The sequence below is a fragment of the Zingiber officinale genome, chromosome 10B (assembly GCF_018446385.1).
Source record: "Zingiber officinale cultivar Zhangliang chromosome 10B, Zo_v1.1, whole genome shotgun sequence".
NCBI lineage: Eukaryota > Viridiplantae > Streptophyta > Magnoliopsida > Zingiberales > Zingiberaceae > Zingiber > Zingiber officinale.
Genome location: NC_056005.1, coordinates 47,882,478 through 47,897,226, shown reverse-complemented (window position 1 = coordinate 47,897,226; position 14,749 = coordinate 47,882,478).

The following is a 14,749-nucleotide window of genomic DNA, read 5'->3' as shown; positions in this document are numbered from 1 at the left end:
GTACAAGAGGATGAAGAAGAAGGTGAAGCCTCCACCTCTAGGATTGAGGGGGAGCAACTCTTGGTGACACCGGATCAAGAAGAAGGAGAATCCTCCACATCCGGGTCAAGAGAAGAAGAGGATGAAGAAGCTTCCACCTCCACAAGTCAAGATAAATCAATTGGAGGGAAATCGATTTCGGGTCAAGAGGAAGCCTCTACATTCATATCAAATGGAGGAGCAAGTGCCACCCCTACACAAGAAGGTATAAATAGTTCAATTAATAATAAGAATCATATTATATGTTTTGAATGTAGGGAACATGGGCACTACAAAAGCAAGTGCCCTAAATTGGCCAAGAAGAAGGGCCAAGTGGCACCTAAGGGCAAGGAGAAGCCAAAGGAGACCATCCCCGGAACAAAGAAGAGCAAGGAGCACATTGTGTGCTTCTCTTGCAATCAAAAGGGGCATTACCAGAGTCAATGCCCTAAGGGGAAGAAGATGGTCAAGGCTCAAGGAGGAAGCTCAAGTCAAGGGGGAGCCTCTAAGGTAAAAAGGAAGGTAACTTTTATTGAGCCTATCCCTTTACATTATGGTAAAAAGCATGCTAGTTCTAACTTATATCATTTTAATGCTATTTACCATAAGAATAGAGAGCATGGTAAAATTAAGGAAAATAATGTAGCTTACCATGCTAAAACTACCACACCTAGGATTAGGAAGGTAGATAAAAATCTGGGCAAAAACACTAAGGAGAATAGATACAAGCCCAAGAATAAAAATGCTCATGGATCAAATGAAAAATCAAATACTAAGGACTTAGTAAGGGAAAATCAAGTCTTGAGGTCAAGACTTGATAAATTAGAAAAGACCCTAAAAAGATTGGAAAATATCCTATTAGGGCAAAATGAGCATAACCTAGGTTTAGGGGTACAAAAGCCATCCAATGACCATAGAGGTTTGGGATACAAACCCAAAGCTAAAAAGGATGTGCCTAGTTATCATAGGGTTCCATATAGTTATGGAACAAACCCTAGGTCTAGTGGTCAAGCCAAAAATACAAGGGAAGTTATCCCTAAGAGTATTTTTGCAACAAATGTGACTAAGACTTCTAAGAAGTCTAAGAAAGTCACAAAGAAGGTTACAAGGGAAGCAATCCCTAGAGTTGACCTAGAAAATGTGACCAAGGCTTCTAAGAAGCCAAACAAGGTCACTAGGAAGGTATCTAGGGAAGTTATCCCTAGTGAATACCTAGAGCATCCAAGGAGCACCAATAGATGTTGGGTTCCTAGGAGCATTTTCTCTACCCCATAAATGGGTTAGAGAGTGTCAACTCTAAGTGAAAGGGTAGTTAACCCAATCATGAAGAAATTGACACTCAAGGAGCATTTTCAAGGTTTTTGTTAACCTTTGAAAATGAAATTGAATTATTATTTACTCCTTGAAAGAGTAAAATGTGCCTAATGGTGAAAAATTGATTTTATCTTAAAATGGCATAAATTGGGAAAACGTAGAGAAATACCAAGTTGGGATTTTGGTATTCTCTTAGAAATTTAAGGCAATCCGGGCCTTGATTTATGTGATTATTCTTGAGGAAAAATGGAATATGCCAACATTTGAGGATATGCTTAATTTTTAAGTGGCATAAACAAATCAAGAGAAATAGAAATGTCAATTTAGGTTTTGACATTTCTTTGAAGCATTTAGGGCAATCTAGGTTTAACATTTTAAGTTAAAACAAGTGATATATTTTGGGTTAGCTAAGTGGTTAAGGATACTTAGATAGGTAATCAAGGTATATTTTACTTATGCTAAACCTTGCCATGATTATTTGCCCATTATATGTCATAATATCATGTTTATTTTTGCACTCATACCTTATTATGAAAATACAAAAATACCATGTCATGTCATACATACATCATGTAATTATAGGAATCTTTCTTTTGAAAGTTATTTCATTTTGATGCATGCCATAGCATAATCATGCATTAAGTTTAATTCCTTGTAATTAAGGATAAATGACATTTAACAACACTTATTAACAAGTGACATCCTGGGTGGATGTCTAATATCTCTAAAATGCCTAGATAGATATGCATGATCCCTAGAATAGGGCAAAACCAAATTTTACACCTCACAAAGACCTATAAGATGACTTGTATGTGTTTTGTCCACAATAGATACAAGTGAGATGTTAGGATGATGAACAAAACTCAACATGTTGATTTAGTGCATTCTTTTGAGTTTTAGGTTCATCAAAACACATAGTTATGTGTTTTCCCATCATTGGGAAAGCTAATGTACAAGTCATGTGCATTAAGCCCAAGGAATGTGATGGGATATTGGTTTTGAAAATTGTTTTAAAAGACTTTTGGAAAACCTTGGTGAAGGCTATCTTTTGATAGTAATCACCATTGAATAGTTAGACACAAACTTGAAGAAAACGCTAAAGTTTTAGCAAGTTTTCAAGCTTGTGTCAATCTTTGAAGATATGATATATTTTCATAGAAAACTATTTTTCCATGATAAAGTATGCCCTAAATAATGTCTACACGAAATTTCATGATTTTAGGATTTTTGTAGAATTTTCTAGGGGTTTCTGAAGTTGCCTGAATTTGAAATTCAACAACTATCAGAGCTCCGATCGATCCATGGATCGATTGGAGTGTCTGAATCGATCAGTGGATCGATTCAGAAGGCAATTCTAGCGAGCAGAAGCTCGCTGGATCGATCAGTCGATCGATCCAAGAAGACTGAATCGATTGGTGGATTGATTCAGCAGGGTTCAATCGATTGGAACCCAACTCCAATCGATCGAAGATGCTGATTTTGGCTGGGAAAGCTTATTTTTAGCATTTTGAACCTATTTTAGTCTAGGTAACCATTCCAAACCCCTGAAAATACATTTGTATACATAAAAAGGGTGTTTTCGTGTGGAAAACAGGGATGGATTGGTTAAGGAAGGCTAAGTTGAAGTTTAGGTTGAGGTTTGTTTCAAATTTTGAATATTTGAACCTCAAAACTTCTAAAATTGGGTTTCCTAAAGTTTTGGGGATTCCAAGTCATTGTTGGTGCAATGACAGAAGTTACCACCATGTCTTTAGGGGGAGGGACTCTTTAAAGACATGAAAACTATTTTTCATGAACCTTGGAAGGTGGTCAACCTTCCGTTAAGAACATGCTCAAGGTTGAGCGTTTGAACTTTAATGGGGAGTGGATATCCTCATTGTTCAAGTGGCTTCAAGTGGATAATGCTCAAGGATGGGCATTTGCCTACATTGGGGGAGAATGTAGGGTTAAGGTTAATGAAGGGTATGGGACCTTCATTATCGTGTTGATCACAACGAGTGAAGTTGTGAACAACGATGAGCAACTCTTCAGGGGGAGAGTTTTCAACAAGTGAATTTGTTGATATGTGCCCAAAAATGGGGTATGGTTTGATGTGTGCCAATAGGGGGAGAATGAAAGGGAGTAAGTTAGGCTTTCATTACCTAGAGGGAGTTTGCCCTCTTAGGGGGAGAATGAAGGGCTTAACTTATGTATTCATTACCTAGTGGCATGAAGAAGGTTTAGACTATGGGATTAGCCTAACTTAATGTGGTATTGTAAGTGATAGTGTTGGTATTGTCAAACATAAAAAAGGGGGAGATTGTTGGTGCAACATCCCTTAGGTCAAGGTTGACCTGGTTGACCAAGCTTGAGTCTTGGTTTGGGTTTCGATGTTTGACAATGCAAGGTTGATTGAAGAAGAGTCGAGTAGGTCAAGGATGACCGGATACTTGACTGGGAAGTCCTAGTGAGTGAAGCTAGGCAGGAGGAAAATCCTGGTGAGTGAAGCCAGGTGAAAGACCTAGTGAGTGAAGCTAGGCAATTGGGAAGTCCTAGTGAGTGAAGCTAGGCAGGAGGAAAATCCTGGTGAGTGAAGCCAGGTGAAAGACCTAGTGAGTGAAGCTAGGCAATTGGGAAGTCCTAGTGAGTGAAGCTAGGCAATTGAGAAAGTCCTGGTGAGTGAAGCCAGGCAAGAGAAATCCAAATGGGTCAAGGTTGACCAGACATCTGGTGAGAGTCCAAGTAGGTCAAAGGGATTGACCGGATACTTGGCACGAGAAAGAAAAGTCTAAGTAGGTCAGAGGGACTGACCGGATACTTGGCAAGAAGAGAAAAGTCCAAGTGGGTCAAAGGGATTGACCAGACACTTGGTGAGAGAGTCCTAGCTGGTCAAGGATGACCGGATGCTAGGTCTTATGTACCAACAAGTCATGGTTGACTAGATGTTGGTTTAGGGGGCTTTAGACTTGGTTTTGGGCAAAAACCAAGATTTGGATTGATCAGCCGATTGATCCAGCAGGTTTGGATTGATCCGTGGATTGATCCAGCAGATTTGGATTGATCCGTGATCGATCCGTGGATCGATCCAGCAGATCTGGATCGATCAGTGGATCGATCCAGAAGATTTGGATCGATCCGCCGATCGATCCGGTGAGTCCCCGCGAACAGAACCCCTCTGGATCGATCCGTGGATCGATCCAGAGGTCCCAATCGATCAGTGGATCGATTGGGACGCTGCTGCTTCGCGCGATAAGCGCTGGATCGATCCGTGGATCGATCCAGGCATTTTTCCAGAGCACAGAGGCGCTCTGGATCGATTCGTGGATCGATCCAAAGCCTCCCCGATCGATTGGGAGCAATCCTATCGATTGGGATTCGACCGTTGGCGTCGTTTATAGCTGTTGGCGTGCGATTCCTTCAGCAGAACTTCACCGATTGATTCCAGATTCATCACAGCTCCTCCCCAGCACTCTCTAAGCTCCTCACCGCTAGTTCTTGAAGGTTCTTGGAGGTTCATCCAAGTCAAGAGGCGAGTTGCAACGAGAAGAAGAAGAAGCTAGGGTTTTTACTGCATCTCTTGTAAGCTTTTGCTTATTCTTTACTACCCTTTCTTCTACTTGTATTGAGAGTCTTGTAGGGCTTCTCCGCCTTCGGTAGTTACCGAAAAGGAGTGTTTATTAGTGGAGGTGTGTGTGTGTGCGTGGATCCTTGGACTAGTCACCTCTTGTGAGGTGGATACCAAGTAAAATCCTATTGTTAGCATTGTTGTAGTTTGTTTCTTTGTATTCCGCTGCGCATCACTTTGAAGAAACAAGCAACGAAGCACGACTAGCACACGCGAAGCTATTCACCCCCCCTCTAGCTACTTTTCGGTCCTAACAGACATAAGGGCCGACGGTCGACGACATGAGAGGTCGCCAAATGGGCCGCGAAATGGGCCAAGAGGGCCGGGTCGTTACAGACTTCGACCTAGTGCATTTGACTTAGTGGAACTAACTGAAGCTACCCTTTACGGATCCTAACCAGTTAGACCAATGTTTTGTATTAAGTTTAGTGGATAGGACTATTTGGAAAATCTCGAAGGCATGGTTACTCTAATGATGTCCAAGTGACTCACTATAGTCCAAAAGTTTATCCAAAGAATGCCTATTTGTTGAACCCAAAGTTAAACCTGAATCTAACACAAAGTTAAACCAAACCCTAAAATTGAACTTAACTTCATCTCACAAAAATTATAGGTTTCCCTGATTGAAAACATAGATTGGGTGAGATGGCTAAGGACTTCAAACTGGATCGAATCAAATCAAATCAAATCGAATTGAGCCAAATCGAATCGAATCGAACCAAATCGAATTGAATCGAACTAAATCTAATTAAATTAAATCTAATTAAAATTAAAGTATATTTAATTAAAATTAAATTAAATTAAATCTAATTAAATTAAATATAATTAAATTAAATTAAAATTAAAATAAAAAAAATTAGAATCAAATCAAATTAAAATTAAATTAAATTAATTTAAATTAAAAAATTAATTTAAGTTATAAATTACTTAAAAATTAACTTAAAAATCAATTTTAAAATTTTTTTTTAACATAAAAACTATTTTAAAAAATTATTTTAACATAAAAACTATTTTGAAAATTATTTTAACTTATAATTATTTTATTTAAAAAAAATTAAATTAAAAACTACCTTAAAAATTATTTAAACTTAAATAATTATTTAAAAAAATTACTTTAAAAATCTTTTAAAAATTATTTCAAAAATATTTTAAAAATTACTTTAAAAATCTTTTAAAAATTATTTCAAAAATCTTTTAAAAATCCTTTAAAATTTATTTTAAAAATTATGTTAAAAATCCTTGAAAAAACACTTTAAAAATCTTTTAAAAATTATTTAAAAAATCTTTTAAAAATACTTTAAAAATTATTTTAAAAGTTATGTTAAAAAACCCTTTAAAGTTACTTTAAAAATCATTTAAAAATGATTTCAAAAATGTTATAAAAATCCTTTATAATTATTTTAAAAGTTATGTTAAAAAAATCCTTTAAAAATTACTTTAAAAATATTTTAAAAATCCTTTAAAAATTATTTTAAAGTTATGTTAAAAAAATCCTTTAAAAATTATTTTAAAAATGCTTTTAAAAAATTAATTTAAAAATCCTTTAAAAATGATTTTAAAAATCCTTTAAAATTTATTTTAAAAATCCTTTGAAATTATCTTAAAAATATTTTAAAAATTAATTTAAATTAAAATTAAGTTAAATCTTAAATTTAAACTTAAAACTATAACTTAAAACATAAACTGAAAACTTAAACTTAATCAAATGTAAATTCAAAATATTTTGAGTACTTTTAATAAAATTTTTCTATTAATATGAAAATCATTACAAATTACTGGTCAACTCAAATTAAGATTAAATTAATGAAAATTTAGTGAACAATTATGCCAAGCATATAGAGATACTTATAATAAATTTTATAAATATAAGTGTTACTAAATCCCAAAACACTTAGAAAAATGTTAACATACCCAAACCTTAGTGTTAACTTAAGGGGGAAAGATAAATTAAGGGAATATCAAATTTAGGGGGAGTGTCAAATTCAGGGAGAGATCAAAGTTTTTCTTACTTAAAAAATTATTTCCTTAAGTTTTTTCCTTATCAAATTTATTTTTAAAATCTTTCTTATTTTTTATTTATTTTTTAAAAAATAATAATACTTTGAAAATCTTACTTTAAATTTTTTTGGTAAATATTTTTAAAAGCTTTGTTTCAAAAATAATGTCAGGTTCAGGGGGAGGATTAATTCAAATTAGTTTCATATTTAGTTATTTTCTCCGTTTTAAAAATATTTTTGAAAAATATTTCGTTAAAAATATTCTTTTTAAATCTGACCTTATAAACTTATTTTTGTAAAATCTATTTTTTAAACTAAGTTTTTTAAATTTGGATGTTAAAAAGTTGACTTTTATATAAAAACTTAGTTTTGATTTTACAAACTTAGTTTGAAAAGAATTTTGAGTTTGCAAGCTTATTTTGAAAGTTAAGTTGATTTTCAACCTAAGTTAGCTATTTTTCAAAACTTAGTTATTTTGGAAAACTTAAAATTTTAAGCAAAATTTTCAAAGTTTTCTACTTTAAACTCCCCCAAGTCAACCTGATTTTAGTTCAGATTCTCTATTGCATTATTTTCCTTAACCACTTATTTTTTCCTACTTTTTTTTATGAATGTCAAAGGGGGAGGGTTAGATGGTTTAAGTTAGTTAGCAACGAAAAATTACCAAAAATCAAACAAGACTAACTTAACATCATTGCTTGTGCTTATTTATTGCATATTTTTCAATAACTTAACCAGGTTGTCATTGGATCAAAAAGGGGGAGATTGTTGGTGCGGTTAGCATTAATGATCTAACTAAGGTTTTGATAAATGACAAAGTAAGTTAAGTTAGTTTCATTGTGATATAACACTATGACCAAGTGTGCAAGAGAAGCCCAGCTAGGTCGATGGGCTGACTGGATAGCTGGCACGAAGTCCAGACAGGTCGACGAGCTGACCGGATGTCTGGCACAAAGCCCAGCTAGGTCGACGGGTCGACCGGATAGCTGGCAAGAAGTCCAGACAGGTCGACGGGCTGACCGGATGTGTGACACGAAGTCCGGACGGGTCGAAGGGTTGACCGGACATCTGGCAGGTAAGTTAAGGTAAGTCACAAGAGGGGAGTGACTGTGAGGGCGCGTTCCCGGGAAGGGAACTTAGGTGCCGATCCAACTTAGAACCATTTCGGAACTCTAAGTTGAGATCTTGACTAGATTTCGGTCTCGGTGAGACGGAATCTAACTACTACTTGTTCCTTATATAAATTATGCTAACACCTTGTTTTGCAGGGTTGTATAAATTGCATTCCGACTCGGACTAACGTTTTCTTGCAAGTAGCTGGAAAATGGAGGTCTGGGCGCCTGGAAGGGATCCGGGCACCCGAAATGCAAATTTTATCCCCATTGCACGTCGCCGCGTGGAGTACTCTGGTTAGCTGGGCTACGTCAGAGTCAAGGCACCCGGAAGGGATCCGGGCGCCCGAAGCCTCCTATATAAGGAGGGTGAGCACTAGAGCAAAGAACAATTCACTACAATGCCATCCAACGCTTGCTCTGCAATGTTGTGCTCCTGCAAAGCTTCTCCAACAACGTGTTGTTTCTTCTTTTCCTTAATTGTCGTCGGTACTTCATTTTTTTAGCATTCCTATACTTTCATTTTGTAATAACTTTTTCGAATTGCTAGTGGATTGCCCAACGAAAGCACTTGACGAGTGCGGGCCTTGGAGTAGGAGTCGACCAAGGCTCTGAACCAGGTAAAATGGTTCTTGTTAGTGTTGTATTTTTTTCGCTGCGTACTCATGTTTCGATCGATATTCACCCCCCCTCTATCGACTTTCATGATCCAACAGGTTATAAATCACAGGAACACACTAACACTCAATAACAAAGAGATAGAAATAATAATATATCAAATTCCCTATTTCCTTATGGGGAATTGCTTCTTCTTTTAAGGTAATGCCTTAGATGTCCGAAAATGGGATACTCTTGTCACTAGGGCCCTCGGTCATATGATCTAGGACATTCCTTACAGGATTATCAATTTTACACAAACATTCAATCAAACCTAGAAATTAAGCTTAGCACATTGCACACACATAAGAGCAAATAGATACAAGGAATAACAATGTCATACATATAGATAGGAAATTGGTAAATCCATGAGTTTTTACATCAATTCATATTACAATTACTCCCTTAATTCTAGAATAAGAGATCTACTCCATAACTAGGAGGAGAGAATACAAAGACAAGATTTAAGCCAAAATCACCCAAAACTCTAGAAGAGAAAGGGAAGAGGGCTGATCCTATACAAAGAATGGTCTTAGGATCCAATCCAAGCTTCTAGCGAGATGGAGACGTTGAATTCGACTTCAGATCATCCAAGAAAGTACTAAAGAAGTCTAGATCTCATCCAAGTTGGATCTCCTAAAGGGGAGAACCTTCCTCTCCTCAAGAAAGGAAAGAAATCCTCTTAAATAGAGCTAGGCATGACTCATGTCATGATCATGTTGGATCCACACAGCCAAGGTCTACCTAGCCTCTGGTCTAGCGACACGACCATGTGGATTCACACGACTACAGTCAACTCTGACTTTTGAAAATCCATATAGCCATGTGGATCAACACAACAGAGTGCTGCTCCTCTATTTTATTGACACGACTGTGTGGAATCCACATGACCGGATCTTGTTTCTTCTCTATTTTGTGGCACAACCGTATGGATTCCACACGGTCGGGTCATTTTTCTTCATTTGTTCTCCGAGTCATCTTTAAGCATCGTTTTCACTCCAAAGGCACATCCTGTCCATGAGAAAACACACAAAGAACAAATTTCTGTTAAAGAAGAGTAATTATTTGAAAATACAATAAGAGGTGTAAAAATACATAGATCAAGCATAAATGAAGTACGGGAATGTGCGTCAAACTATGTATAACAATATATATAATCTACACACATTAGCATGAACGTGCCCAATGAGGCACAACCATGCCTTATTCATAGAGGGTTTCATGGCACGACCGTGTCTCAAAGGGACGACCATGTTACCTCACTCACAGCCAAGGAAGCCCTTTGTTAGGGATTTGGACTAGGGGGCTCCTTCCCCTTCCTTGAGCAGTGTTTTATCCTTTTAGGGGAAAACCTAAAGTATCCATCTTCATCTATTCAAAGATCCATCCACTGTCGGAGATCGAAAACACCTCCCATGACACCAAAATTCATGGATAAGTATTCTCTTTTTTCTATTTCATGTATTCAGTTGTAGATTGTTATTTATTTTTCTCTTGGTTGTGTTTCCCTTCTCTATGGAGTTGTAGATTCTCTAAATTCTAGAGTATAGGAAGTAACTATGATGTGATGCTGATGTATGAACTATGTATTTTGACTTTTCCCTATGCAATATGTTTATGCCTTATTCTTGTTTGATTAAATGTGTGTGTGATGAATGATGAATTGTATATGTTGTTTGATTGAATGGATGTGATGGATTGGTTAGATGCTTTACATCGTATGATCAGGGGGGCCCTCAGTGACAGAGGAAATACTTTTAACTAGACTTTCTATAGTATCACCTTCAAATGGGGGTCAATTCTCTACAAGGGATTAGTTAATTATAGTTTAATGGGTTTTCCCCAATTTAATATTAGAAAGTGACTTGTATAATATATATTGTATGATCGAGGGCTCTCACGTGATAGGGGGTATCTTTTTAACCATATTTTCTATGTTATCTCTTGACTTAATAACATTGAAACTCAATGAGGTAAATACTCCGGTGTAACCTTCATGGGTTTGTGCAAGCAATTTAGTTAGAATCCCTATGAGAGCATAAACATGGAGGTAAGGAGATGAAAAATATATAGAATATCAACTAGCATCATAATGAAACTAAAACCCTAAAATTGATTCCCCAAATCAGTTCTTCCATCTTCAATCATCTTGATCTCATTTGGATCCCTCTCTTTCTCTCTCTCTCTCTCTCTCTTAATCTCTTGTTCTCAAACTTTCACATAACCTTTGATTGTCTAGATAACTTGCTTTGGAAAATCAACTAATGTTTAATCAACACTCCTTATGGATCTATATTTTTATTACTTGACGACTTACCTGTGCACTTAAAGTTTCAACAATAAATTTTTAGCACTGTTACCAGGGACTGTTTAGATTAACATTAGTTGACTAGCAATTTAGTTAATCTAGGTTTCCTTTTTTTTCATGCAATCATGTGGGCTCTTTTTCTTTTCATTCTTACTACTACATGTTTATTCTTTTATAACTATTTCCTTTCAGATGGACATGTTTTTCTTGAACGTAAAGATGGAAGCTCTAATTCAATGGTTTGACCAAATTACTATTGTGAATTCTTTTAATGTTTATTGTGAAATTTGTGGTGTAATATGTCATGTGAACGATAATTACCCAATACTATTTGACCATTTACAAAGAATATATAGAGAAAAATGGGGTACCCTCCCCAACTACAATCAATGTCAGAACAATATTGTTGTAAGGTTTGTGATGTAACATTCCATACAATCAAAAACTACATCAGAATATGCAATTTGAAAACATCATTGGATAATCTCAATAGAAAGTTCAATGTAATGGCCTCATCATATTTGTACACTTAAAGTTCTGGCTGGAAGAACCCTTAAATTTGTTTTAGCCACAATTAGGGAGAAGACAACTATGGACAAGCTATGGAAGTTCAATTTTCATCCCAGCTAGATAAAATATTAAAATGGCCGAAACCTTCTAAACCTCACAAGCTTAGATTCACGAGGAAATCATGCAAATGAATGCTAAGTACAATGAAATAGACTTATTATGCACTAGAATGTCAACTCAACTTTCAGCTTGAGAGGAATCTAGGGTGAGTGAAGATAATGAAGAGCTTGGAACATGAAATTGAGATTTTGACAAAGGAGTGCATTACTTTAATTCAATTACCTCCTAATCTCAAGGATCCAAAACAACCATCTAAATCTATGTTCAATGATTTACTCTCTTCAGTAATTGGTGATGGTAAGATTTTATTTGATATATCTAAAGCTATTAACTAATTCTTTTTCGAGCATGTTGGTGGCATGATGTATTTTGCACAGGAATCAAATGGACGACCTCGTGACAAACTTTTGAAGGAGAGCATATTTGTTGAGAGACTAAGAGCACTTGGTAAGAGGATTCTGAAATATCTTACTCCTCCATGAGAGAGGTTTAAAAGATACCTCATTTGTGAACCTAATAAGGAGTCGAACTTATGACCATTAATAAGCACTTTTTGGGAGGCAACAAAAGTCATTTTTCTTATTTTTATTTATGTTTTTATCTTATTTCATAGTTTTAATTTTTTGTTTTGTTATATTTTAGGCCAATAATATCCACAAGCTGGCCATGATGCTTACCATGGGCGTGAGAGGCATTTGAAGAAAAATTGAAGGTAGGCCATAGCCATGCGACACGATTGTGCCTTTTCAATAGTAGGATCCAGAGCCTCTCAGGCACAACTATGCCAAAATAAACAATGACATGACCATGTCTTTTTAACATGGCCATGTGGGAGTAACAATGTCTCTCATGGTATGGCCGTGTCTTTTCAACATGGATGTGCTTCGTGAACAAAGCCTCTCACGACTTGTTTGTGTCTTTTTGACATGGTCGTGTTTCGCATCTAGAGATTCTCATAGGGAGGCTATGTCTTTTGACATGCCATGTGGCATGATTATAAGGGTTAAAACCCTAATTCATTGGTTGTGTCTCACTTCCACACGGTCGTGCCCAATTCTTTTGTTAAAAAAAATGTTTTTGAATTCACTTGATTTTTCTAGTCTAATCTTCTTTTTGCAGTATTCAAAGATTAGGAGTGTGACTACAAGATGGAGGGGTAACTTTAGAAGATGAATGAATGATTTAGATGCTCGACACACACCACTTGGTTGTTAGTTAGAGCCCTAGAGCCAATCATTTGATGATTGTTGCATGGACTCGTTGTATCATATTCTTATATATATAAAGACATTTGTTTATGGTTCTTATGCTTACTTGTATTGGTGCTAAGTAACTAAGTATAATAGCGCCCTTGAGTAGAAGGTTCTTACCTATATCAATCAGTTAGTTGAATCGATAGTGAGATGATATAGGGAACACTACTCTTAATCATTCCAAGTCAAGTATTAGCATTTAGGGACAATGTTAATGCGACGAGACTAGCATGTAGGTCAACTCGATGACTTGATCTCACAAGTCATGGATATAGAGATATCAAGTTGACACATGGGTATGCATTAGAGAATGTATACTGAATGACCCGCCATGAGAAAGTATCATGGATCGTTATATGAGTGTCATATACTTTCTCATGTGGCTATTAGTATGACTATTAGTCCTTGGACCTGAAGTCACCATGGTTCCCTACATAAGGAGTTACATACTTTGGCTTCGTCAAACGTCACCCGTAACTGGGTAGACTATAAAGGCGATTACTGGGTATGTAACAAATTTATGTGGAGGGATGTGAGTGATGTAGATGAGATCTATCCCTCCTATATGACGGGAGTGACATCGATATTCTTGATAGAGTGAGACCACTAAGTGCATGGCCATGCCCAAATGAGTCAATATGAGATGTTGAGCTCATTTGATTGAGTGAGTCTACTTGGGATTCAAGATTTAAATTGATTAGAGGATGACATGGTCTATGCCTCACATTGATCAATCTAGATGTCAAGGATAGAATGACACTTGTCATATATTATGAAGAGTCACAATTAGTAGTCACAAGGTGATGTTGGATCTCAACATTTTTATAACTTGGGTAGTAATGATGTGTTTCTAAATACCGCTCATTACTTATGTTTCTAAATGGGTTTAGGAGCATTGCCAATGTTAGAAGAACCTATAGGGTCACACACAACGGGCAATTAGATGGAGATTAGGTTCATTTGATGAACCTAAAGGATTAGGTCCATGTGATGAACCAAATTGGATTAAGAGTAATCCAAATTAGACTAATTGAGTTGGACTCAATTTGGTTCATGTGTTAGATGAGTCTAATTTGGACTTAGACTCATTGAGTCAATTTAATTCAATGAATAGAGATTCATTAAATTAAAATTGACTTGAACCAATGATTAGATTTGATCAACCATGGGAGAGAAGTGGTCAAGTTTGACTTGACTTGAGAGGAAGATGAAGGGTCAAGTTTGACTTGACCATTTGCCACCTCATTGGTGAGTTGGCAAAGAGTGGGCCAATGATGATGCTCCACATCATCATGATTGCTTAAGTGGGATGCCACCTCATGGGAGTTACCAAGAGTTGTGACTCTTGGTATTCCATGGAGGTTATTAACCTCATTCATGTGGTCAGCCACTCATTCATTGGGCGAGTTTCATTTTTTTGTGTAACTCTCATCTTCATCCTCAAGCTCTCTCTTCTCTCCCTCTCCTCCACCTTGGCCGAACCTTTCAAAGGTGCTAGCACACCTTTTGTTTGGTTTCTCCATCTCTTGCTTGTGTGGATACACATAGAGGAGTATCTACTTTGATACTCTCGAGATCCGGCGAACCATTAGACGAGCGGGATTAGCGAAGGGCATCACGTCAAGGGTAAAGCTCTTCTCCTTTGTAGATCTTGTTTAGATCTAGTCTAGAAACTCGTACTCGAAGTTTTACGTAAATTTTATTTCTTCGCACGGATCCGGTGGCCGGGTTTCGGGGTTTCCGCAACGCAAAAAGTGATTTTTACGGCCCGAAAAACCCAATAGTGGTATCAGAGCCACGTGCGAAGCGCGTATGAGTTTTTGTTTGTATTTTTATGAAAAATATCAGTTCTGTAA